Genomic DNA, 25,531 nt, shown 5'->3' on the forward strand with positions numbered 1-25,531 from the left:
GTGCCAGTTGCAGGGACAACAGCAGTATTCCCTTGGGTGAATGTGAGTAGTCTGATGCAGTGCAAACATTAATCTCTTGGCTACAAAGGAACAGCATGGATCCATCTGTTACTTTCTTTGCTCTTAATCAAGTCGGGGAGGGAGCAAAAGTTCATGTAGCAAATGTGGGTATGCACTAGATTGGGAGCTGTAAAGCTGAGATCAAATTTAGAGGCAATAGGATTTCTGGAGTTCTTTGGATCCAGGGTTGCATATCATTTTGGATCTCTTCTTTCACCAAATTTGGAAGTGGAAATTGAATTCTGGGATGTGGTATTGGCCCACTCTGCTCTGTAACCCACAATGCTGAGTGCAGACTGATGTCCCTATTATGATTGTGCTAACAATTGACTTTTTGGTTTGGCTGTCTTGCAGAGAAAAGAAAAAGAAAAAAATCAATCTCAACCAAAAAGTATTTATTTTTCTAGTTTCCTTAATAATATGAAATATAGAAGATACAGTGCTTTGTATCAAATGAGGCAATTCTAGCGGGGGGGGGGGGGGGGGGGAATAAGAAAAAAAGGAAAACAAAAGCCATGCAGGACCAGACTGTCAGAAAGGCAGAGAAGGAGATGACAGCCCTTTTATCTGCCAGTTGAGTAGTTATAAAACTTATCCAGGATGCAGGAGGCCTGGCTTGAATTCACTGCTTTGCTAAGGAGAGGGTAACCCACATCTTGGGCATGTATTCCTGCCAGATAACTGCTCACTGAAAGAAGAATCCCTCCCTGCTGCCTTTGCTCACTTGCTGCATCCATTAGGGATGAGTAGTATTTGATTTCCTTCCTCTCTGGAGAAGTCTATATTTAAAATATTGGATAAAAACTTGTTTTCCAGGAGGAAGTATTGCTACTCTTGGTTACAACCCAGTCATGGCCATGACCACAGTGGTGTCTGCTGTTAGTGAGGTCACTGTTCATTAAACTTATTTTGTCTGTTTCTGATAATGAGTTTTTGAAAGGAGATGAGGCAAAACAGATTTATTTTAAAAAATAGAAGTATTTCTAGATAGTTCTTATTAGGAACCCTTTTTTCAAACTCTTAGGATGTCTGGATCATGCAATCACATAATCTCAGGAAACATAAATGGATGTTTATGTGCCAGTTTGAGTGTCCAATTATGGGTAGGAGCAGCTTGATAATACTTCTTGAATTTCTCCTTCTCACTGTATCATAGCTAGTTTCTCTCTCTGCTGTAACTACATTTCCTCCCCGCCCAGCTCCGTGCCATTTTAGCTTTACCAAAGAGCAGTGAACACTTGCTCGCTGTTGAGCTCTGGCAGGGTTGGTGGCACAGGGACACAGAGCAAGTCCTTGGCCAAGGTGTGCTCTTGGGAGCCAGGAGTGTCAAACAATGTCTGCATCCACTGACAAGGCTCCTGATGACTAAGGGTACAATGCACCTCAGAGCTGTCCCCTGTCAACATTCATATCCCACCAGTTTTTTCATTGGTGTGAAAAGCAATTCAGTTGGGCTGGGTGAAAAATTGGGAGCTACTTCAATAAGATGTTTCTTCATAAGGTAAACTGACTTCCATATCAATGGTTATGTTCTCATTGAACCATTTCTTCTGAGTCCTCACCAAGGGACATGTCCTATTTTTATTGAGACCCTGTATGTTCAGGATTTAGTACACTGTGTACACACATGTCTAGCTGTCTGAACAGCTTTGCTTCAGCTCTGATTTTTTAAAACACATATGAAGAAACACACCTTTGTGATCATTTGTGGAACTGCACTCCACTAATCTAGAATGAGGCAGTAGCAGGTAAGAGAAGAATGACATAAAATCCCTCAGGTATAGCAATTATTATCTATTCATTTATTCTCCATTCTTTCAGTTCCATGAGATATAAGCCACCTGGAGCTGGCATCTTACCCCTAAACATGGACCTTTAGTATTTGACAGTGTGATGGCCTGCCTGAGGCCACTGCTTTTCTGAATATTTATGCCTGTGGTATTGTTTACAAGTTTCACATCTCCTTTTCTCAAGGACTTGCAAGTAAAACACTAAATGAGAGGGAAGTTCAGCTTTAACACATGAATAGATAGCCCGACAGATATTTAAAAACTTGATGTTCCTTTCTGTAATGAAATAAAATGGAGAAGTGCGATCGTATTTCATGGTGTGGATAAAAGTGAATGAAGGCTATCTGAGGTGCCCCTGTCTAGTAGGGGAAATATTGTGAATATATCTCTGGGTTCCTCATAGGTCCCTGCAATTAGGAGTGAGAAGAACACAATCAGTTGAGAAGACTCTCCCATTGTTAGCTGAGGCACCAGGAATTGAAAACTTCTTGCCTGGTGTATTCATGTGCTTCCCTGCCCTGTGGTTGTGGAGACTTTGTGGTTCTGTGGGAATGTTTCATCCTTTGTCTTTCCAAACAAATAAATTACATTCATGAGATGGCAGTTTTATAAGTTTTCTTTCTTGTGCAACTTGAACATTTTGATTCCTTCTTTCATTACAATGCAGAGCTCTCCGAATGCTAATGTACACAAAATGCATATGATGCACACAAAATCATATCACTTGTACTTTGTGGTTAGGATGGATGTGTAAGAAAGGGCACATAATATTCTAGTTGTAGAATATCAGAGGTTTTCTTAGAAACTTCAGTTACTCTGACTTTGGTATGGTTCTCATCATTTCAAACGTATTGAGCTTAGTCTGGTAGCTTACTCTTTGAAAGACACACATTCTTCATAGCCACTCATCCATCTTTTGTTATTTAGCAATAGTTCCATGTCTGAATGAAGAATTATATATCTACTTTTTGTAAAGCATACTTCTCTGTCTATTTGCATTTGGAGTGACAACCAACAAGCATTTGAAGAAACTCATCTGTAGATTGTAATATGAAGATTTTTTTTTTTTTTTTTTTGTAAAAGAAACATGGTCATTTGTCAAAAAAGTGCTAATTTCTGCATCACATCTTGCAACATTTCAGTTTTTCTTCTGCATATTATACATCTCTCATCTTCATACAAAACAGTTTCTAGAAGGGTGTGTTCAAGACAGGAAGCTTTACCACAGTACTGGGGTTCAAAATCTCCCCAACATTCAGTGTAGAGCTGTTTATATGTATTTGATTAGCAAGTGCCTTCCTTGACATTTTATTGCTTTCAAGTCCCCCATTTTAACCAGGTTTATTGGAAGTAGGTGCTGTAAGATGTCTTATGGATATCATAGTTCTGTTTTCCTCTCTTTCCTGATGATACATTACTGATTTTATTCAAGATGAAAGTGGTGTGATAGTAGGCAGTTTGAGCTGAACCATAGATAAGTCCTGTTCCTGTGTTCCTGGTGAAGTTGCCTTTCTTTTGCTGCAGGGACCTTGTCTTTGACTTATTACAGAGGTAAATGATGTACCCATGTACAAAAAAAAAATCGTAGGGTCAGCTGTACTTCAGCCATGCTTTTTTATATCTTTGGTCTAGAAACCCTTCTGTAGCCATTGTACTAGATGTAAAAGCATATGTTCCTGTAAGATGCTAGCAGGGAGCTGAGCTGCTGCTCTGCACAAGGAAGTCCAAGGGTCAGGGCTGGGGCAGCTGCTGAAGCACCAGGATTTATGCAGCGAGTGGATAGAGCTGTCAGACCGGCGGCTGCACACCTCGCGGGGAAAGCATTAGCAGCAGCCAGATACAGCAAGGCTCACCCCATTTATAAAGGGCCGGTGTGAATTCTTGCAGGTGGACACCAAACAGTTCTGTTTCCTCACCCTGAAAACTTGCTTAATTAGATACTTCAGAAAGCAAATCAGCTAACTGGGAGGAAACATGGGGCCTGGCAATGTGATAATGTAAATGTTTCCATTTCAGCTGTGGGAATATGACTTCAGACATGGGACAGTTCAAGGAGGGATGAAATCCCTGCTAGGCTGTTGGCCCGGCCTGGGAGGAAACCCAGAAATGAGGGAGGGCTATTGCATTCAGTGATGCTACCACTGACCTGAGCTTTGAAAGATGGCAGATGAGTGGTCTTCTATGGGCATTCAGGTGAGGGGGTACAGGGGACCCCTCAGCACCAGCAGAGCTGGCAGGGGGTGTGCCACACTCCTGCATGCTCCTGCGTGATATGCAGCAGGGCTGGCCAACAGCCTTCCTGCCCAGGGGAATGCTTACCATTTTGTTTGAGCTGGTATGGGCTTGGAGCGTACATTGAGAATATACATTTCTTAAATTTAAAGTTTTAACAGAATTTGAGAAGTGAAGCAGCAAGTTACCGGGATAAAAGATGCCTGTACTGGTGACGTCAGGAGAATCTCAGGCTTCCCAGTTCCAGTGGGTGCTCACCCGGGCTTAACATTGCAACTGGCTTTAGGGAGTTGGTGAATAGCTGGAAATTTTGAGAGCCACAAGAGGGAGCTCACAACCCACAAACAAGAAGGAGGAACGCGCTTTTTTTTTTTTTTTTTTTTTTTTTTAAAAAACAAAACAAACAAACAAAACAAAACAAAACAAAACAAAACCCCAAAAAAACAAAAACACAAACCCAAAACTTAACATCTCTTAAAATCGGAAGCTTACCTACTGTGGAAGATGCACTGGCAGGGCCATGACCATCCTGGGAATGACTTGCCTCACTCCAGCTAGATCAGGGTGAAGCTGGGGGTTTAGCACAGGGGTTTGTGAAGTGCCTGGGATGTCACTTCACTTCAGCTTTCAGGAAGAGAGGAAACAGAGCCTCCCGTCACACAGGTCTGAGGAGCAATCACCTTCCCACACTGTGCACCCCAAACTCTCATCCCTTGAAGGCTTTTTATCCTGAGTTATTTATAAAGAGCTGGGGTGAACGATAATTTTGTTCTTGACAATGTCCACGCTTTGCGCTTAAATAACAAATAAACCACTTCTGACAGCTTTTACTGTCTCATTCCCTCCTCCCTACTGTGATGCTGGGAAGATGCTCCCTCCTCAGTTGTTTCAGACCTGCCTTTCTCTCCCTGCCCTTTCTCACCCCTCTCACCCTCACAATGCCCAGCAGCTCCCAGGCTGGTGCACTAGGGCAATGTCATACTCAGGTTCACTCTCTGTGGGATCATGAAGGTTTGCATCAAGATAACATGGTGAAGTGTGCCCTCAGACTGTTGGGAAAGTGCTGATTTTTTTTTTTTCCCAAGCCATACTCAATCTAGTTCGTGTTTCTTCAATGGAAAACCTTAATTTCAATTTACAATTTACATCTAGATGCTTTGCTATCATATTAAGACTTCCTACAAGGCACCCAGTAATGTTGCTATCATTTGCATTGCTCTAACAAAAAAATTTCCATCTGTCTTCCCAACTTCATAAAACTCCAAACAAATAGCAAATACTATGGATGTCTGAACACACAATAGCATGTCATTTTTCTTCCAGCATTAGTGTATGTTGCAGATGTTAAACTACTTATCTTCTGAGGGGTTTGAGAGACTGTTAACATTATTCAGATTAAATTCAATACCGATGTAAGTTAGTGGAGTTGGAATTATATACCAAGTATGATGTCTTATCTTTCTGTCAAGAGCTGAGCTCATCCCAGTGCACCACCCAGCTCAGCTTCAGGTGGTCTTTGTAAACCCAGAGCTGCTTCTGACAAGCAAAGGTGCTCTTTTCCTCAGCATCCCCCTTTCCCCCATGAGCTTGCTTTCTGGCACTCTGCAAGGCCGTGGTGTTACACCTCACTTGTTTGTTTTCCCCTCTCTGTTCATCTTGCTTCCCCTCCCAGCTTGAGGGTAGGTTTCTACCCATTTCTAGAGGAGGCACATGGTATTAAATACAAAATCTGTGCTTGTTAGAAACTCAGCTCCACAGGTTTTCTTTGATTCCCTTTCCCAGACCTGTTGGGGCTGAGCCCTTGGAGCCAGGGCTGGTTTTGGGGCTGCCCCCTGGGGCAGCAGGAGCCCCCTCTGCTCGGGGTGCCCAAAGGCAGCCGACCAAATGGCCAAGCCTCCTGAAGCACTGCTGGTCTGAAGGGTTTCATCTGTGCTTCTTGCTCAGCTCTTTCTCTTGTTAAAGCAGCAAGTCAAAGGCACGTTCGTATTACAGCCAGCTTTTTCCTTCCTCGGTATGGGGTATTTGTACATTTTGCTCCAGAGCCAATATGCCAAGCAAGGCGTGGAGAGGCGATACCTGAGCTGATGCAGCCCGGGTGGGCATGGTGCAGCCCTCACCAAGTACTGCTGTAGATAGTGATGCCAATGCTCCTTTCTTGTAGGTAGCATGAGGAAAAAAAATAGCTTTGTAACTAGTATTTCCCACTTCAGAATGTGAAAAAATTAATTCCTGCCATCTTTGCTGTGAAAGTCCTGTTTGTTTATTTTAACCACTACCTAATACCAAAGTAGTGCCACAATCAAATCTACAAATAGCACTGTTAGAGCTATGAGAATACAGCATCTCATGGTGATTCCCTCTTCATCTTTCTCCTCTTAATTACTGTAACTCATAGCAGATTTTTCTAGGTGGAAGGTAATGATCCATTTCCACACAGCGTAAAGCGGGATTATATACTGGGTGTGAATTTTCATTTTGCTCTGATGTCAGTGTAGTGTGAGAAATGTGTGGATTCGTCCTTGGGGTATGGGGTGACTTAATTGGCCCGTTGGATGCAGCTCTGCTGGGGAGCAACTCTTGCCCGGGGCTCATCCCTGTGGAGGAGGGTACGATTGCAGAGTCTGTCCCAGGCTGCTAGTAGACATTGCAGTGTAACTGTTCAAACCTGGTAGGATCTCTATTTTGGCCTGTGTCTGTCTCTTTCCAAAGGAGAAAACTCTCCTGAGTTTTCAGCTGACAATGTATGGAGAGTTGGCAGGACCTCAGCGTGGCTCTGCTGCCAAAATCCCTGCGAAGAGATCATGTTCATTTTTTATTTTAGCCCGTTGTCCATCCTGTCCATTTGTACAGAAGGTATTCAGTCTGAAGGGACAGTGTATTTTTTAGTAAGTGAGTTTTGCGAGACATTTTTGCTTGCTTGTTTAGTCAATTAACTGCAGTTATTTTGCTTAGTAATGTAGTTGACTCACCACAATACAATTTCATACCTTTGACAGGACTAAATTTTGGGTGTCAGTTATTGCAGTGTGCTTCATAGCGTTCAGTGAGGGGAAAGAAGTTCTGGGAGAGAGTTGGGAACAGTGGGATTCACTGGGGAGGGGGCAAGAAGGGGAAATACAGCCCCGTACCACCTGTGTGCTGCATCCCGCCTGGCTCTTGGGGCTGGTGCAGTGGAGACAGCACTGGTAGAGGCATTTGGTGTTCCTACTGGTGCCACTGGGACAAGGATCTGTCAGCAGCAGCATACCGGGGCTGTGCCCACCAGTGTGCACAGTGCAGTGAGAGGCAGGGATGCTCTCTGAGCACCTCGAGTGCTTCAATCCTTGATGAACTGCATTTTCTCCTCCTGATACATTAAAAGCATCGGTTCTGTATATTTATCATACGAAGGTTATGTATTCATATCATACGGAGCTTACTGCAGCACTTCAGAAACAGTTTGAGCTGAAGTGGGTTATTTTCTTTGCTTTTCCAATTAATCTGAAGAAGCCCCTGTTTTCTGGGGGTGAAGCCACAATTCAGATTCCATTTATACTAATTACATACTCACTCAGTTCTTGGCCTCCTTTAAGCACAAAAGTAGAAGAGAAAGAAAAAAAAAAAAGTGGATGGGTTTAGTTGGATTTATGAAAGCATGCAGAAGTTTGAGCACTTCAGCAGATCTTATTCGTACAGGCTGAACCAGCTGCATCAGGCTTTCTCCTGGCACCTCTGTAGCTCACTGCTCGGGGGATCCCTGACCTGCACCAAAGAAGCCTTTCTGACACTTTGCTGTTGGTCCCATTCAGTAGAGTTGATTAGGGAATGTTCAACAACCTTGTTTTTACATCTGAAATCCCAGTCCTTTAAACAACCTTTTTTCCTCTACTGATTGTGGTGGAGAAAGACAGTTAGGTTGAATTGCTGAGTGTGAAAAAACTGGGATTGCTGTTGAAAGAATTGTTGAAATCCTGCACATTTCTTTTGAACAAAATCCTGCTTTTTCAGTTCAGAACAGCAAATTTTCAATCAGCTATTGAAAATTACTACAAGTAAACAATATTAAAAAATTGAAAATGTAACAAATCCACATGCAAATAGTTTTTTTAAAATATGTTTGAGCTTGCTTGTTTCACATACTGCTGGTTTACAACATTCTTGGGTGAGAGCTTGAGTTTCTCTTTGAGGGGAAAACATAATATGAAAGCTTCACAGAAAATATGGAATTTTATAATAAAAATATTATCCGATTGTAATTGAATAGAGGCTTGAGGATAGATTAAATATAATGGACATACTAACAGAACACCAACAATGGCTTTCCTGAGCAATTATGATTCTATAGTCCTAAATAGTGGTACTTTGGAGAAAAGAAGAGAAAGAGAGAAAATTAGTATCTTTTAAAATGTGAACATAATATGCAGACTAATAATACACAGTAATTTAATTCTTGGGAGGATTCACCACTTGTGTATACCTCCAGCCAGCCAGACTTTCCCCATCGACTTCTGCAGGGACTTTGGGTTAACACTTTCCCATTTGCAACTGTGAACCCTAGACAAATACTCATTAGAGTACAGATTATGGTTTCATTGCTACAGTGACATAAGGCTACCGCTTCCAGAAGTCATCAGTGGGAGTGGAGAAAGGTAATTATTGATTACTGGAAAGAATAAGGCTGGCAAAAGGTGGCCCTCATAGGATGACTTGGTCAGAAGGAGAAAGAACAGACGAGCTCAGCCAGCTTAACTGCAGCTCTGTCGGGAATGACACTGCTGTAGCAGAGCAGCTGGGGAAAGGGACTATAGGATTCATTTAAGGCTTTCAGCAGCTCAGGGGAAACCTCTGTATAGGCAGAGAAACGTGCCTTTCTGCACATCTAAGTGCTCCAAGCCAGGGCATGAAAACTAGGCATTTAGATAATATCTGACAATTTTTCATGTGGGCAGGGTTTCTCACATGAGAGCTTGATTTAAGCGTGAGCAGTTCTAGCTCCAGCTAAGATCAAATAATACCACAAATGTGCAGTGTTTGTGAGACTCAAGCCTGAGCCCTGGTTCCTGCAATATTCTGACCCAAATCCCAGTGCTCCCCTTGCATTTCCATGCCTATCCAGTGAGAGGACTCCCAGCCCCAATCAGTTACACATCAATAAAAATTTGCACCTTATCACTGCAATCGTTTTTTGTGCTGTGCAATGCTTGTGCAACAGAGATCCCTTCAGCAAGGGTGCCAAGCAGGCATGAGGGCAAGGCTCCTCTGTGTTCACAGCACTGAGACATTTGTATGGCATTTATTTTCTCACACTACTCCATTGGCTTCCTGATTTTGAGTAGGCAACAGAAAGCTCCAAATCTATGTATTTATTTATTTCAAGCTATCTCTTCTGGGTGCTTTAGACAGCATACTTTGGTCTAGGTGGTACAAAGGAAATTTTGAACCTCCTTACAAGATTTTTATGGGCCCAGTGGAATAAAACCTACACTTGTAGAGTCCAGAGGTTTCTGCATCTAGACCTTACTGAGTAACACATGTAAGGGATGAGAGTTGCTTGGTGTCACTGCTCAGAGAAGGGCTTTCCTGTTTTGCATGTGTGTCATTTTAATTGTTTCTACCTGGAAAGTTCACTCTGCTGTTAATGTTCTTGTTGCATCTAGTGATATTTCAGCTTTTTGAATGGAAGGAATAGTTGTTGAAGTAACTTCAAATAGAAGGGACTTTCTAGGTCCAGGGGATTAATGCATAATGAAGACAATAAACAGGTCATTTTTTTTAAAATGGTGGCCTTATTGTCACAGGTACGATTTTGTACTCTATGCTCAGCTTGAATATTTTAGTATTTTCAACTGGAAAAATCAGAGAGCAACCGCAGTGCACTGGGCTTATATTCACCCAAGGGTTCAGTTTACATCTGTGGGTACTGAGCCAAGGTGAAACCAGGCATGCTCTCTGTTTATCTCAAAATGTGCCCAGATAGGTGGGTTAAAATATTACAAACTGAGATAGGCCAACATTCAAGGCTTTTCTCTTAGGTTGTCATTTTATGTTAATTGAATGCCTGTGTTAATCTAATAGAGTTTAGATTTATGGTGGGTTCTATACCACGTCATATTTTAATCAATACATATTCCAACATCTAGATGGACAGATGAGAAAATCTGCCTCATCTCTGCACTTCTGTTCTATCAGCTGTCAATAATTCCTAATTTGAATCCTTCAAATGATCAGATTTATGGGTTTTAGTATATTGCATTAATCACAGAAATTAACTTTTGGGGAAAATGATGTTAAAGGTCATGCAGAGTCTTGAAGGAGCAGTAACTGTGTCCGTCTTGCAAACATGTTTGAAGCATCTCTAAGATAAAGTGCATTAGAATATTTATTTGCATGAATCCTGCTGATTGTTCCTTATGTCTAAGGTCACTATATGCTGGTGAGGAGATAACGCTTGAAAGAAACAGTTGCTGAAATCCACAGATTTAAGAAGACAAATGTGACTCTGGGCTTTTTGTCCTCCAGTAGAGCATAGTCAGGTCCAGCAGCATTTCAGTTGAACGGGTTTATTCAGCCAAAACTCCAGAAAATTTGTTTTGCTGGAGGTTCATGCCTTCATGTCAAGCCCATGCATGCCCTCCTGGAAGACCTCACAGGAGAAAGTACAATCGTGAAGGGCAGGGGAGAGGAAAGGCAGAGCAAAGGGGAAATGTTAGCCCTGATGCTTAGGCTCCAGCTTAGGGCTATGGTCTTGAACCTTGAACAACACCCAACCCCGCTACTACCCCTTGGAGGGCTCCTTGCCATCTGTCTGGAACCAGCCGGGGCTGGTAGTGTCCCTACAGAGGATGGAGGCAACAACCCCCTCAGATGGGGCACAGGATGATGATTCCTGCCTGCCGGTCCCCACCCTGTTGGCAGAGTGATGGTGAGGACAAAGCGTCTCAGCAGCGCTGTCCCACTGCACCACCGGCAGCGTGCATCAAGCCCTGCCGCAAGAGCAGGCACCCTCTGTCCTCTCCCTGGGGTGGCTCCACCTGGGACAGCTGGGGAAAGATGGGCGAGGCTCAGACATTGCCCACCATCCCCTCTGGTGGAGTAAGGGCTTCAGCTGAGTGCTTTCAAGGGCTACTGGTAATTTGTCATGCAGCAGCAGAGGCAAATATTGCATCATTCCTCTCCTCAGCAGTGAACGTGATGTTTCCACACCCCTCTCTGGAGGCTGCTGGGGCCAAAGGACCATCCCTAGACCTGTGGTGTCACAGAGCGGTGTGCTGTCATTAGACCACCAGTTACTCTGTGGGGTCTGTTTTTAAATTGCACATAAATTATCCCTAATGTTTTTGTAATGTCTCATGGTATGACAGCAAGAAATTGTTTTCTTTGTGAAGGGACATATGCTTTAAATTAAGGATATGCTAAAGGGAGAAAAAACCCAAACACACAAATATGTTGCCCTGTGGAGAGTTTGACATTCTGATTTTCCCTGTTCCTGCGGAATCATTATTCGTCATGTTTGGAAGGAAGAGTGAGACTTTGAGTCTCTTTCTTTAATAAACACTTAGAAAACTTCTGCTGATTTCACTGCTCCTGGATGATGACTGCAGAGGCGCTCAGCCACCAGCATTAAGCAGGGAGCAGTGTCACCTCCTGGTGCTACCACCTAGCAGAGACACCAGCAGCTCATGGGGAGAAAAGGCCCTGACCCCCAGAACATCATGTGTGTGTGTATCATCAGGTTCCAAAGCACCACAGCTTTTTCTCTGTTTTTTAAAATTATTTATTTAGAAATTGAAAAAAACACAGTGAAACATATCCTTTATTTGTTAGATTGGAGAAGCCTATCTTTACCTATATTTTATTCTAATCTGGATGTGAAGGGCATTTATATTGTAACTCTCCCACCTGTAAAGTTTCAAGGCACATTTTGTTATTAAAATAGTTGCTGTTGTTTAGAAGTTTGCTACGGTTGATAGCTTTGTACATCAGGGACCTGGGACTCCTATAGCTGCTCCTTGTCCTGCCACTGACTCACCGTAATGATGCCCATCCTGGGGGTGATGGACCATATCAGTGCACTGCCTGTTCCCGAGGCTGGGTGCTCAATGAGGAGCATGTGATGGGATTAACTCCCAAAACATTGAAATAGTAATTGGAAAGCCAGTAACAGCTCGTGAGCTCACAAAAATTTTCATATAACCCCTTCTTATCTATCTTGACTTCAGGTGCTGATTCTAATTGTCTTCACCAAAATAAACCAGAAATGGCCTTGTTGATTTAGTTGGATCTGTGCTAGAGCAAAATGGAAAGACACAGCCTACAATTCTCTCATCTGCAAGAAGCCAGAATGATACTAGAAATGTCTACAGTTTTACAGATACTAATATTTGTGAAGTGCTTTCTAATCTTGGAACAAAGAACAAAAATCATTGTGTTGTGAATAAGCAAACTGAAGAGAACAACCATAAAATTGCAGAGAATTGACTGCAGAACCTAACAAGGCCTCTGCATATTTAATTTATATGTTTCTGTTTACCACAAGCATGTGCTAAGAAAGCATGCACAGAAGAGGAAAGGTCTCATCCCTTTTAACAGACGGTTTCTTCTCCATATATATTTGTATTCATGCAAATCCATTATAATCACAGTGTTGTCTGAAATACAGTTAATAAATGAAGGTAGCACAAATGTGATTTTAAATCAGTTTAATAAAATTAGTCATGTAGATTTTAAATCATTTTTACAGTTGATTTAACATTTGTGACTGGTTTATAGATTATGATATAGGATAGTGTTTGCATCCTTGCAATTTTATTCCAATTTAGGAACAGTACAAATATTAATTTTTGCTTCAATAATGGAGCCTTTGAGAATTAAAGTTGTCTTTTCTCAATACACATTTTATGAGAATGTTTTAAATATGATTTTTAATATTTTTGAGGACTTTATTGCACATAAAGTTCTTTTAACTAGGACTTAACTGGAATCTGTTCACAAAAGTTTCTTGCCAGACATATGTAAATGTTTTTCATGGTTAATTTAATGGCGTGAAATACGTAAGAATTGTTCTTCATAATATGAGACATTTTGTAGAAGTAATAAACAATTGTAACAAACTCCACATACCAAAAGGAGTGAAATATCTGGAACAGGAATAATAATGATAGGTCTGTTTTCAAAAGACAGCCATATTTTGACAAAACCCCAAACTTCATGTGATTTCAAGTTACAAGGGAGGAGCTAAGCAAAAATGCCTTATTTACAGATCTTGCACAAGTTCAGACTATTATTATGTAGGAAAGAAGAGTAATTCACCATAGGGTATGTTAAGGGAGCCTTTTGTTTCTAAATCATCAACTTCAGATTTGGAAGCAGCTGGCAGAAAAGAAAGTGTTTGCAGCTTTTGTCAATTCCTCATATGAACGAGTTCTTCGTGTGAAAGCAGTTTGCAAGGTGCCCCCCTCATTTCAAGTAGGCAGGAGTCCACGAGGTAAGAGACGCTGCAGTGATTAACGATGGCGCTGGGGCAGTTGGCCAAATCAGCACAGGGGCCAGGCCCGGTGCTACGAGGCCCCCACCCCTGAGGATGGGCTCAGTGAGCCACTGAAATTGTACTTTTCAAGTGGAAAAATTCAAGATAAAACATGGAGTAAAAGGTGACAATGCAAAATGACTTTTCCTATCTATAGGGAAAACTGTATGGGTAATGGCTAGATGGTGTCAGAGCAGGTGGGCAGATGTTACCATATCTCATTGTTAAATGCATAACAAAATACTGGTTTTGAATTAATATCATAGATTATATGGCAAAGAAAAATCGTTGTGTGACCTACAAACCCAGTCATAACAAAGTCAGAGACTTTTCCTTGTTCATCAGATCATTTGGTGACTGTCAAGCGAGATGGAGAAGTTGGTCATCTCTCCTTAACTGCACTTTCTGCTCTGAGCAGATGTAGTGAGGTCCTTGAAGGCAAACATTGGCATTACTTTTTATTATGACTGATTTAAAATGTGCTTCTGTAACTGATTTTATGGAAGGTTTGTTGGTGTTTTTAGGTTTTTTTTGGTTGGTTGCTTGCTTTTTGTTTGTTTGTTTGTTTGTTTGTTTTTTGGGGGGTGGGGTTTGTTGGTTTGGTTTGTTTTTTTCCCAAACAGTGTTCTTTTCCAAAGATCCATTTACAAAGAATATTTTAGAATGCCCAAAGCTGCAGAACTGAAAAGTCACGATTCAGAAGTGTTCCTGATGATGCTTGTGAGAGCTATTGTTTGGGTTGCTGTGACTTTGGTATCCTTCAGGGCCTCCTTTCAATAGCTGAGCTAAGTAGGGAGGAAGGAGATCTAGGTGCATCTGTGTCATTGCCAACTTCAAGAAATCCAGTATCATGAGTCAAGTCCCTGCAAATCAAGTAACTGACTCTCAGAGCATGAGATTCAGGAAATAAATGCATTGTAGTGGGGGTCTGATTTGTTTTTTTTTTTTTTTTTTGGATATGATGTTTAATTCCCTCTCTTACAGAGTGCATCCCAAGGCAGGGACTTCTCACAGATATATGAAACATATCCAGAGAGGTAATTTTTATTCCTTCGGCATGCCAAGACCTCTCAATCTGCTTTTCCCCATACAACAATTTATTCTGCTTTCTACTTTTTCTCCTCTTGATTCTGTTTGTGGATCTGGTGCTAGTGAATGTTCTGCCAATAATGAAAATACTCCCAAAAGAAGGCAACTCTGATCCCAGTCCTGGTGGTCCACATGTGGAAACTGGCCATTAGAAGGGAACTGGAAGCAATAGGCACTAAACTATTGTTCTTGTGAGTCATCACAGAATACTTCTGAGCTGGAATTTCTGTTTCCAATCAGGTTTTCAGCTGGATGTTTGGAGTCTGATTTTTCTACCAAAACAGAAAAAAGAAAAATTCCTAAGGAAAAGAACCGCCCCTTTCTTTTTACACTTCACGTTAATCAATCCCCAAGTGCATAGCACATTTCCTTTAGCTAAAATAACAATCTCAGAAGAAATAGCATTTCGTATTTTCAAGGAAAGATTACTGCTGTGAAAAGAGCATGTGTCTGGGTTTTACGGGCGTTGAGGTTGCCAAAGGAAAAAGTTGTCATGTAGAGGACCCTGGAAAACATATTAAAAATAAATATTAATTCTTAATGTAACTACACGTCCTGCATTCAATCAAGAAGAGACTAAATATGATTGTATTGGAAACCAAAGTGCAATTTGTTCATTTTTCCAAAAAAGCAGGTAAATTGTCACTAGAATTATAATTGTCAACTGCTCAGAAGTCTGTATAATGCTTTTTACAGGAGCAAAAGCTGATTTAATGCATTTTAAGGAGAAACAGTTTGGATAGTGGAGGAAGACGAGGGAAACATAGGTGATGGATAGGAATTTTGCTGCTGTTAAAATAATCCCTTTTGCTTTCATAATCAGCTAATGGGTAGAAACCTCACGATCTTGGGCTTGAACATGGCTGTTAGCAGTAACTGTGCAGGAACACAGAGAAACGTGTCTCCTCTTCAGGCCAGTCAGCTGCCGGGGCCGTCTCAGCATTGCCCCAGTGCCCAGCTGTCAGTCTGTCACTGAGCTTCTGGCATAGCCTTGATTTACTAAGTAGGAGATCAGCACTGCGTGTCAGCTGCCGTACGTGGGCACCGAGTCCCTGCTCGCAGAGAGAGCTGGCGTTGCAGGAGCCATCCGAGGAGCCTTATGGCTTTTGAATCGTAGCAAGTAATTGATCCACTGCCTCCAACACATCCTCTTCGGATGCCACAGAGGAATCCTGGCTTCTGGCTTAACAGAGTACATTGCAAGGAAATAGACTGCATGAAGAGAATAATAATGTATGCACTTGCCTAACAGTTTTGGAAACATTCACTAATTAATTTTCATAATGCTCCTAAAAGATATGCTTCCAACATTACTGTGAGGTAAAATGAGGCATGAGGCTTTTAAGAGATATCTGCTATGTCCCTGGGCGAATCAGGAGAAAGTTTGTAGAACTGAAATGAACATTACAAGCAAAGAACAGTTCTATTGACTATCCAAATGCATCCTTGTATCTACCTGGTATAAGGCACAATCCAAAATCACTCCAAAGGGACCAGAGATCTTTCCTGAGAGTAGATAAGTAGGGAAAAAAAAAAGTAAGGCAAGGGAAAAAAAAAAAAAAAAAAAAAGTAAAATGGGAAAGGGATGGGAATAGGGAAAAACATGTGAGTTCAGGAAGAGCCACTGGGATCTCAGCTCCTCAGGAAGCCGTGCAGCCTGGGCAGGACCAGTCTGGGCAACTTACACTGGGACCTTGTGGGTTTTTCAGCGCCTGCAGCAGAGGAGCACAGCGCTTCTGCCCAGTGGGGAGATGCTCCAGATCTCATGCTGGGTCCAGCTCTTCCCTTGGGAACAGCTTGAGGAAACTGTGTCATTTCTGGTGTCAGCGCTATCCCTTTCTGAAAGCTATTTAATGGACAAGCAGAATAGTCTAGCTCAAAGTCGTATCTTTCCTTAAATTAGTAGGTTTACTCCAGTTCAAATTAAATATCCTTGTATTACCTTTTTACAATTATTTTTCCTTGGTGTAAGCTTGATTCTGCTTGAGGAGTTCACCCTAAAAGCCACAGTGACAAAAGGAAGATGAATAGTTGCTTCTTCTGTCCTCATATGGTATAAAACTTCTGCAACATTTCTGGAGACTGTATTGCTGGAAACCTTCATTGGTGTTAAAATAGCTCCTGTGCAGCTCCTGCCTCCCCACTAGAGGAGTGGTGCTCGGAGAAGAAAGCATGTCCAGCAGCAGGTTTTAGAGCAGGGGAAGACACCCGTAATCAGGACTGGAAGGTGCCAGCACCTGAAACGAGATCTTCAGCATGGTATCCGAGGTGGTTTTGCTGTGTCACATTGCAGGGAAAAGGGCAGAACAGCACTCACTGCATTTCGCCTCCGAGGGAATGACGGCCTTTTAGTGGTGACTGCAGCAATGCCCGTGTCTACTGAAGCCCAAAAAAGAATTTGCTCTTAGATCGTGGGTGGGAGGCATGTGCTGCTTTGTCAGTGTGGTCCTTTCTAATGACTTGTCCAGCTCGTGTCCTGCCTACCAACACATCTCTGCCAAGTTTGGAGGCACCTTCCACTGTGGGCAGTCCAGGCTACTACACACGTGCACAAAGCTAGATCAGAACTGTCCAGTACATTCAAATGGTAAAATATGTTAGAAATGTCATCCATTTTATCACTTAACAAGCTCCATATATTTCACCTGTCCCATTTCCTTACACCAGCACATACATCTCTAAGTCTTGTTCCACATTGTCCAGTCACCTTCCCCGTCCGGGCATGCGGTGCTGAGAGTGAGCTCTCCCAGGCACGATCTGGTAGCTGGGCCTGTACCCCGTAGGAAACGGAGGATTATGTTCATAGGCAAAGCATTATAATAAATAGACAAAGGTAGAGGCTATAATTAAGCATGGGTCTTACTAAGTTTTGGACGATGAACTTTCAGCACACCAGATAGTTACCAGACTTCCTTCTGTCTGGGGAAAATAATTAAATGGATTAGCTCAGACTCATTTCATAAAGAATTAATGGTTGAAAACATAATTAATTCCAATCAATATATGTTTGTGAAAACAAATCTTGTCAAATGTAATGTGATTTTTTGATGGGATTGCAAGCTGGTTTGGTGAAATTAGCAAGGTTGGGGTGGTAGACTTCTGAATGGCTTTTGTCTTTCTGCAGTGTGACATTTTGATTACTGTAAACTGATTCAAAATTAATTAATGATTCCAAATTAATTTGGGAATTAATATATGGCACATATTGAATGGATTAAAAATTGCCCATCTAGTAGGGGGGCTATGAAATTGGCAGCGTGGCTGGTGGGTTCAGTGCTCCATTAAACTCTGGGGTCTCGGGTCTTCTTCCTGACTCTGCTACCACCTTATGGTGTCACCCCAGGGATGTCAGTCAACTTCAGTGCTTTATATTCCTGGCTTGTAAAATATCAATACTGAATCCAACCTCTTTCTAAAAACACTTCAAAGTTTACTGATGAAAACCACTATGTATTATTATCACTGACATTTAATGTAGAGTCCTGAACTGTCCAGCTTGTGATCATATGTGTGGGGTTTTTTGTTGTTTAGTACTGTGTTTTGTTTTTCTTTTCTTTAAATTAGTTGCATGGTGGCTGGCTACTTGGAAAAAAGAAAGTTTGCAACTATCCCAGAGGTTGGGGCTAGTAAGTAGATATACAGCCAGGAAGTCAGCAATCCACATCACTCTGTATCAATTTACTACTCCATAAATTGGGCCCAACTGCAGAGAGAATTTAAAACCAAATGTAAGATTACAAGTCACACTTAAAGAATGGGTGAATGCTTCTGCGCTGAGGAGCAGGACCTCTGAAAGACACTTGATGCTCATAGGGAATATAGACTTGAAGAACATGCAGTTTGTTGGCTACGGGGGTAGCCAGAGACTGGTGAAGGTGGTGCTGTCTGTGCAGCCAATGCTGGTGCGACCGTCTCTTCCAAGTCTAGCATTGGCCTTACAAAAATAGGCAAGTTTGAAAGGGTTTAGAGAAGAGCTGTGAAAATGCTCAAAGGACAGAAAGCAGGTGTTGGAGTGAAAAGATCTCCAGGTTCGTTGTTAGCTTATCCAAGGAGTTTCATTTAACAAGCAGTTGGAACACAAACTTTATGTTGAAAAAACATTTGACAGGAAAGAGTTCTGCCTGCTAGATAATCAGTCATTTGTGCAAAGTAATGAGGATTTCAGCAGATTTTTCTTCAGTTATACTACATGAAGACAGGATATTTTTCTGAAAGTTATCGTCTAGTTCAGCCACAGCTCGTAGGCTCAAAGCACAGATTAATTCTGGGAAGTCCTCTAGACTGCACAAGTTTGGAGGTCAGGAGGAGTGATCTCAGTGGTGCCTTCTGGCTTTATAATCCAGGAATTGAGTCAATTAGTGATGTGATTTACTGTTATTTTTTCCGTTTAATTCCAGCCCTACTTTTCCCCTCATTTGTCTCTTTTCTGTTCACTTAGTTATTTTTGATACAGCAAAATTCCTCCTTTGCAGGATGAAAGAAATGCTCTGTGTTTAACTTAAGGCGAGCTTTTGTCTGATACTACCAGGGCTAAGATTTGGTTCTCCCATCAGTCGTTAAGACCGCAAAAGAGTTTTGATGCTACAGATAGTTTTGAGACAAAATCTGACCCCATTTTCACCCCCGTGTGCCGCAGGCCAGGCTGCACCTGCGTGCTGCCAGGGGAGCAGCCCCGCTGCCCACCCATGCTGTTCCATGTGCCCTGCGTGGGGCTGCCCCACAGCCCACCCCCAGCCTGCAGAAAGCCTGCTCGGGGTGAAGTGGGAGTGTGGGAGACTCATGCCGGCACTTTAGTGTTACTGCGCATGCAGCAGAGGAACGTGCTGTAGTATTTTTATTGTTCAATATCTGATTTTTTTGACGTTGCTGGTGTTCTCGAAGGAACCAGGGCTTAAATCAGCTGATGGGCAGGAGCTGGCAGTGTGGAGCAAAAATGTGCCCCTGAGCCCAAAGCTGCAGGGATGCCCTGGGGCATCGCTCAAGGGGCTGGGGAGGCTGCAAAAGTCAAACCTGTATGGCTGGAGTTCTCTTGCCCCTATTCATCTTCACGTAGAATGACTGCAATTAGGCAGTTTTCCCCCTCGAAAGGGCCAGTTTGCTGCACAGGGGTTAAAAATTCAAGGTGGTGGCTCTTTGGCGTGGAGCAAAGCCTCCCTCTCACCGGTGCCACCTAAAAATAAGCTCCGCAGTATGTCGTGCAACAGCTTGCTGTCACCTCGGCGCGATTTTCAGCTTGAACCCGCACCCCTGCCCCTCCCTCCCCCCTTCTCTGTGCCAGCACGGTGCTTAACATCACCTGCAGTTCGTGACCTGGGGGCGATGGGGGCTGCTCTGTGCACCCTTGGCTGCGTGCGGGGCCGGGTGCGAGGGGGAGGATAACCCCACCCGCTCCCGCGGCAGCGCGGGAGCGCGGAGCGGCCGCGGGGCCGAGCGGTGGCGGCGGCTTGAACCGGTCGCACCCCCCCGGGCCCCGCGCTCCTCGCCCCTCCGCGCTCCCGGACCCCCGCTCCGCGCCCCTCCGCGCCCCCGGGCCCCCCGCTCCGCGCCCCTCCGCGCCCCCGGACCCCCGCTCCGCGCCCCTCCGCGCCCCCGGGCCGCCCCTCCGCGCCTCGCCGCGCTGCGCCGCGCCGGCCTGGCCTCGCGGTGGCGCTGCAGACCGCCCTCCGCGCCCGGCCGCGCCCGGCCCGCCCCGCCCCGCGCCTGCGGCAGCGGCAGCGGCAGCGCCCGCCCCGGCGGGCCGGCGGGGGGACGCGCGTGTATTTTTTAATCTTTTGGTCCAAATAGCGGGCGAACGCCCAGTAATCCGCCAGTAATCTGCATTTTAATGAGACGTTTGATAGATTTTTAGCGGAGTACCGGGCTAAATAATTATTTCTGAGTTTGTCACTTATTTTGTGTAGTTAGGATTCTGCTTATAGCCTGGCCTTTTTCTTCCTTTTTTTTTTTTTTTTTTCTTTCTTTTTAATTTTTTCCCCCTTCTTCCCTTCTTATTTTGAAGATAATTCCTGGTAAATTTTGTAGGAAATTATTAATGTGGCTTTCAGATATTAATATTTATTTCCCACTGTTTAAAAGCTATAGGGATAATAAAAAGGTAAACCTTAATTTACATTGCTGCCACATATTGAATGGCAGCCGTTACATTGCCCTTGTGGTCCAAACCGCTAGCAGAATAAGCCTTAGCATCTTAATTTTCTGTTGATAACAGAATCTTAATATTATGTTAATAACTAAATCTTCTGCTATAAAACTAATCAAACTCTTTCCTGAAGAGTTTTCAAAATTTAGTCTAAAGGTTCAGTCTCGCAGTGCTTATTCAGGCAAAATTCTAATACTCCTACTTGCTAGAATTGTATTCAACCAAAAGCAACTGAATTTTAATTGTAAGATTTTTTTTTTCTTCTCCTTTTCATTACTTTGCCTTCCAGTTCATAAGTGTACATAGTTTATCCTGATAGCCATTTGGAAAAGAAAATCTATTTATTTCTTTGGATTCAATATAAATAATGAGAATTTTTTTTCAGAGAATTTACACATGCAGACAAGGGCAGAAAAAAATTGTTCATAATTGTGTACCTCATTTACCCAAGGAGTATGATTGTATGTGCAAATTAAACTTGCATGCACATGCTAAATTAGATATTTGTGAGTGCAATTACTTAATTTGCATGTACAGATTAAGTTAGCCCAATTAATCACTATGATAGTCCAATTTTACACAATTGTGAAGCCACTGATGGCAGTAGAGTTGTTTTGCCACAAATGCTGAAATAACGTTACTGGGAGATGGGTCTAACTTGTGCACAAGTGAAGCACGTGCTCCTGCAAGAAATCACTGACAAAATGCATTTTATAATGTGTCAGTTATCATCACTTCTGAGGATATGTTATTTATGAAAACCAGTTATAGCTATACAATATTTGATCAATTGCTATTAAGACCCCTACATTAGACCCATGCTTCTCACATCTGGAGCTTTTGTTTGGGCTAATTAGGGTGATGATCATGGATTTAACCTGTCTTAAATCTCAGATGTACAATGTGGGCAGATTAAGGACATTTGTTCATAATTAGGATTCCTAAATGGAAATCTGGGAAGTGCTTCTTGGAATATTTATAGTCTTGTACCAGCAAGGCTTCTCGTTGTGCACACACTGTCTGAGAGGAGCATTGCATTTCCCGTACCAGTGTGGTTCGTTCCGTGCATTCCTTTCAAACCCGGTCTAGTGTGCGTATTCTCTGTGCAAAAGTAAAGGTGGAAGCCAGCAAAATTAAAAAGCAGCTCCCTAAAGGGTACTGTATGTCACGTAGTATATTTTCACTTCTTTGGGGACATGCTGTTTGTCAACCAAACAGTGCCCCATGTAGCCCTATGGACACATGTCCTGACTTAGCCTCGCCTTCCCTTGGCATCGAGGTTGCTGACTGGAATCGCTCTCACCCCTGGTGCCTGTTATGCCCAAGCAGTCCCGTGCACACTGAGGCCTTTAAGGTCACCATTACCCATGTAAGTGATTGCAAGTATTTTTAGGCTAATTGTCGCTATTGTTTCTTTTCCTCATCTATTATTTTATTTAATGTATGTGGCCAAAATCTAGAACTCCTCCACTCTAAACATCTCTGATAATGAGAGGTACCTCCTCAACTTTAATGTTCTTAATGCCTATTACTACAGGCCACTTGGCCAACAGGAACTGGTGTGGCTGGGGGGCTTTTTGCATCCACCACAGATGACACAGCTCGCTTTCTGAGGTGTCTTTTTTGCTGATATACTTGTGCTGACAGTCCTGGAGCCAGGAAAATTGTATGGGAAGTTTTTACATGGAGTCAGTTGAAGCCTGGTGTGTTGGTGCTGAAGCTGCTCCAGGTGATTCCCGGGCTCGGGATGCCTACCCGGTTCTTTGTGCTCGCTGGTGCACGTGGGAGCTGGTGCTACAGATGTTTTTTTTGCCGGTTTCGTCCCATCCCGGGTTATCAGGTTGTGCTGCAGACAGACCTGCAAACCCACTGCTGTGATGGACTAGGCTGTCGCCACCCCAAAATGTGCAGCGTGGCACCTTTGCTGTGCGCCTGTGCCCTGGCACGGCGGGGAGCGGGGCTCTGCGGGGCAGCCCCCCAGCCCTCCCCGCCAGGCAGACCCCGCGGCCGTGTGGCTCCGCCGAGCAGCCGCCGGCTCAGGGGCTGTCCTGCAGGTCGCTAAACCGAGCAGCCTGCTCCTTCGGATAAAGCTGCAACAGGAAAAAGACAGGCAGAATTGCACACCACGTGTGACCTGTATAGTACATGTGATTTAAAAAAAAAAAAAAAAAAAAAAACTGAGCTGTTTTTGACCTGGTTTCACTCATTTTTTTCATAGGTGGGATATGTGGTGCTACACTGGGTGACTTTGTTTCTCCAAGAGGACCAGGGAGGGAAGGGGACAGGAAAGAAAAGTTATGGTTAAAGCGTGAAGAATAAATATTTCTTCCAAAATATGATTTTTAGCATGTCAACATTTAAATGTGAATTGTTCTGATCAAATATTTACTGCTTTCGGGAGCTATGTAGAACATTAATCTTAATTTGTTTTTCTTTTTCTCAAAAGCAATGACTTCAACATAGCTAGGAGTTCTGTGTCTTTAAAAATAAATAATGTAGCAGAACGGCATATTCTTTGGTATAGAAATGCTAGCCTGTGGCATCTTCTGCAACTACAAAGCAGTCTCAAGCGAACTTTCTTCCCTTTTTATTAATAATTCCCTGAATCAATGAAGAATCTTTAAAAGTTCCCCTTCACTTTGCTTCTGCACTTCTCACAGCTCTGGCTTTTGCTCACACTGGCTCATTCCCTGCTGCGTATTATACATTTGGATAAATCTGTGCGTGTAATTTTGGAAGCATAGACTGCAGCCTGCTAATTCTACATGCAAATACAAAGCGAGTTTTCTCTTTTATTTTTTTGGTTAGCCCAGGGTTTTGTTTTTTTTCCTGAAGGTGGCAGTGAAAGAAAAAAAATAACTCCCTTTGAAGATTTAGGAATTTTATTACAAAACAGATGGACAAGTACTGTATTTTACCCATTTCCCCTTGTGCCCATGAGCGCTGACAATGAAAACTACAGCTCCTATAAAGTGCTGATCAAATTGTGAAAAGGTGGCCTTTCCCAGCAGCCTGGCACGCTCTAGCATTATCCCAGCTTATAAATAAACGGATGGGCTGAGCCACTTCGGCTTTTTTTTCCTCTTAGTCCTTACCAAGATAATTGAGGATCATAATGGTGGGAAAGGACTGCAGTCATCATTCGCTGCCTGTCAGGTATCAGTACTCATCTTCATGTCATCCGTCACCATTGAACCACTCTGTCATCTTTCCCCAGCCTTCAGCGCCGCTCCTTCTCATCGTGTTCATTATCTCCGGCTCCGACCAAGCCCCCTCCCCCAGCCCCTGTAAATGCATCTTTGTGCGACTCTCAGTCTTCTGATTATGAATCGATGATCATGTGGTGTAAGAGAGATAGATGGCTTTTAGTTCCATCTTGTCTTCTCTAATTGTAAAATATTAGTTACATTAGACTGTGTCTTTTGATTAATGGAACTTATTTGGAGTGGCCTCTCCCAGCCCTCCCCCTTCCAAAGTCCTCCACTGACTTTTGAGAATTGAGTGATTTCACTTAAAGCAGACAAATAGGCCCTTCAGCAAGGAGATAGCTAAGCTCTAATATTGTGGGCAAAGCTAGCTCACAGAGCCAGAGTTGTGTGTGTGTGTGTGCGCGTGTGTGTGTGTTTTAAAGAAAAGCTTCAGCTCTGGCTAGACAAATACAGACCATTTATTAACATACGTACAGCCATGCTATTTTGCAAATCCAGCAATTCTTATAAAGCTGCAAAACAGGACATAAGGCTGAATGCCTTCTGAATTAAATTAATCTTAGATAGGAATTAAGAGCATCCTCGCTTTCACTTTGGATGAAACAGGTCGGTCCAGAACTTTGATGTATTAATGCTAGCATAAAGCGTTATCTTAATACTCTCTTTTATACTTACAGGACATATCATCAGCCAAATGTCTCTTCCTTGTACATCTGACACTGCGAGACATTCGTCCTTTAATACAGAATTTATCTTATTTGGCACTATTTACCTAAACATGGTCTGTTGATAAAGTCCTTGCTGTACAAATGGAAAGGCAGTTGACTAAATCCCTTATTATAAATAATCACTGTCTATCTTTCAGTGTAAATTCAAGGACATGTTCACTTTCAAGCTATCAGTTCAATTAAAAAAGGTCTATTCAGTGTCAATGTCTATATCTCATGGAAATAGGAAAGCACAGTTAATAAACAAATCAAACTATTTTAAAAAAATAGCACAGTGGATTATGAATTCTAGAGCCCATGCTGATGGTGACACTGTCAGGACACATGCTATACAAAAATATATGCAAACAGTTTTATCTAAATTTTTTATGCTGCCTTCAGGATTGAAATCTGACCTTTGTGCTTTCCCTCCCACCCGATACTCAAATCTTTAACATCTTTTCAGATGATACTGCCTTTAATGTACCTTCCATATATGAAAAATTTAAAGAATAAGTTTGTACATGTATAAAATGCTAGTTAAGCCTTGTTCAATTTACTTGTTTCTATTAAGGAATAGGAAAACTGGTTTGGGGTTGTGAATGATTGTGTATAGAATAACGGCTTATGACAGACTCCTGCCACAGAGCCAAGAAGCAGGAGTGGGGGCTCAGCATTCTGTGTCTGTCCTCTCTTTTCCCGATTTTACTGTGATAGCTGGGGCAGTTTCCTATTTCTGAAAAGCTTTCACTGCGCTGGCCAAATGATTATAGAAAAAGATCTCTCCTATCTTTTCATAA

The 25,531-nt window shown here is 42.7% G+C and overlaps 1 protein-coding gene across 4 annotated transcripts in view; it reads left to right on the forward strand.

Annotated features, from left to right (window-relative positions):
- ZNF536 (zinc finger protein 536) overlaps positions 1 to 25,531 on the forward strand; it is a 352,630-nt gene that overhangs the window by 307,827 nt on the left and 19,272 nt on the right. The window lies entirely within an intron of this gene.

This window comes from Tyto alba, unplaced genomic scaffold (assembly GCF_018691265.1).
Source record: "Tyto alba isolate M040663 unplaced genomic scaffold, T.alba_DEE_v4.0 Super-Scaffold_26, whole genome shotgun sequence".
Taxonomy (NCBI): domain Eukaryota; kingdom Metazoa; phylum Chordata; class Aves; order Strigiformes; family Tytonidae; genus Tyto; species Tyto alba.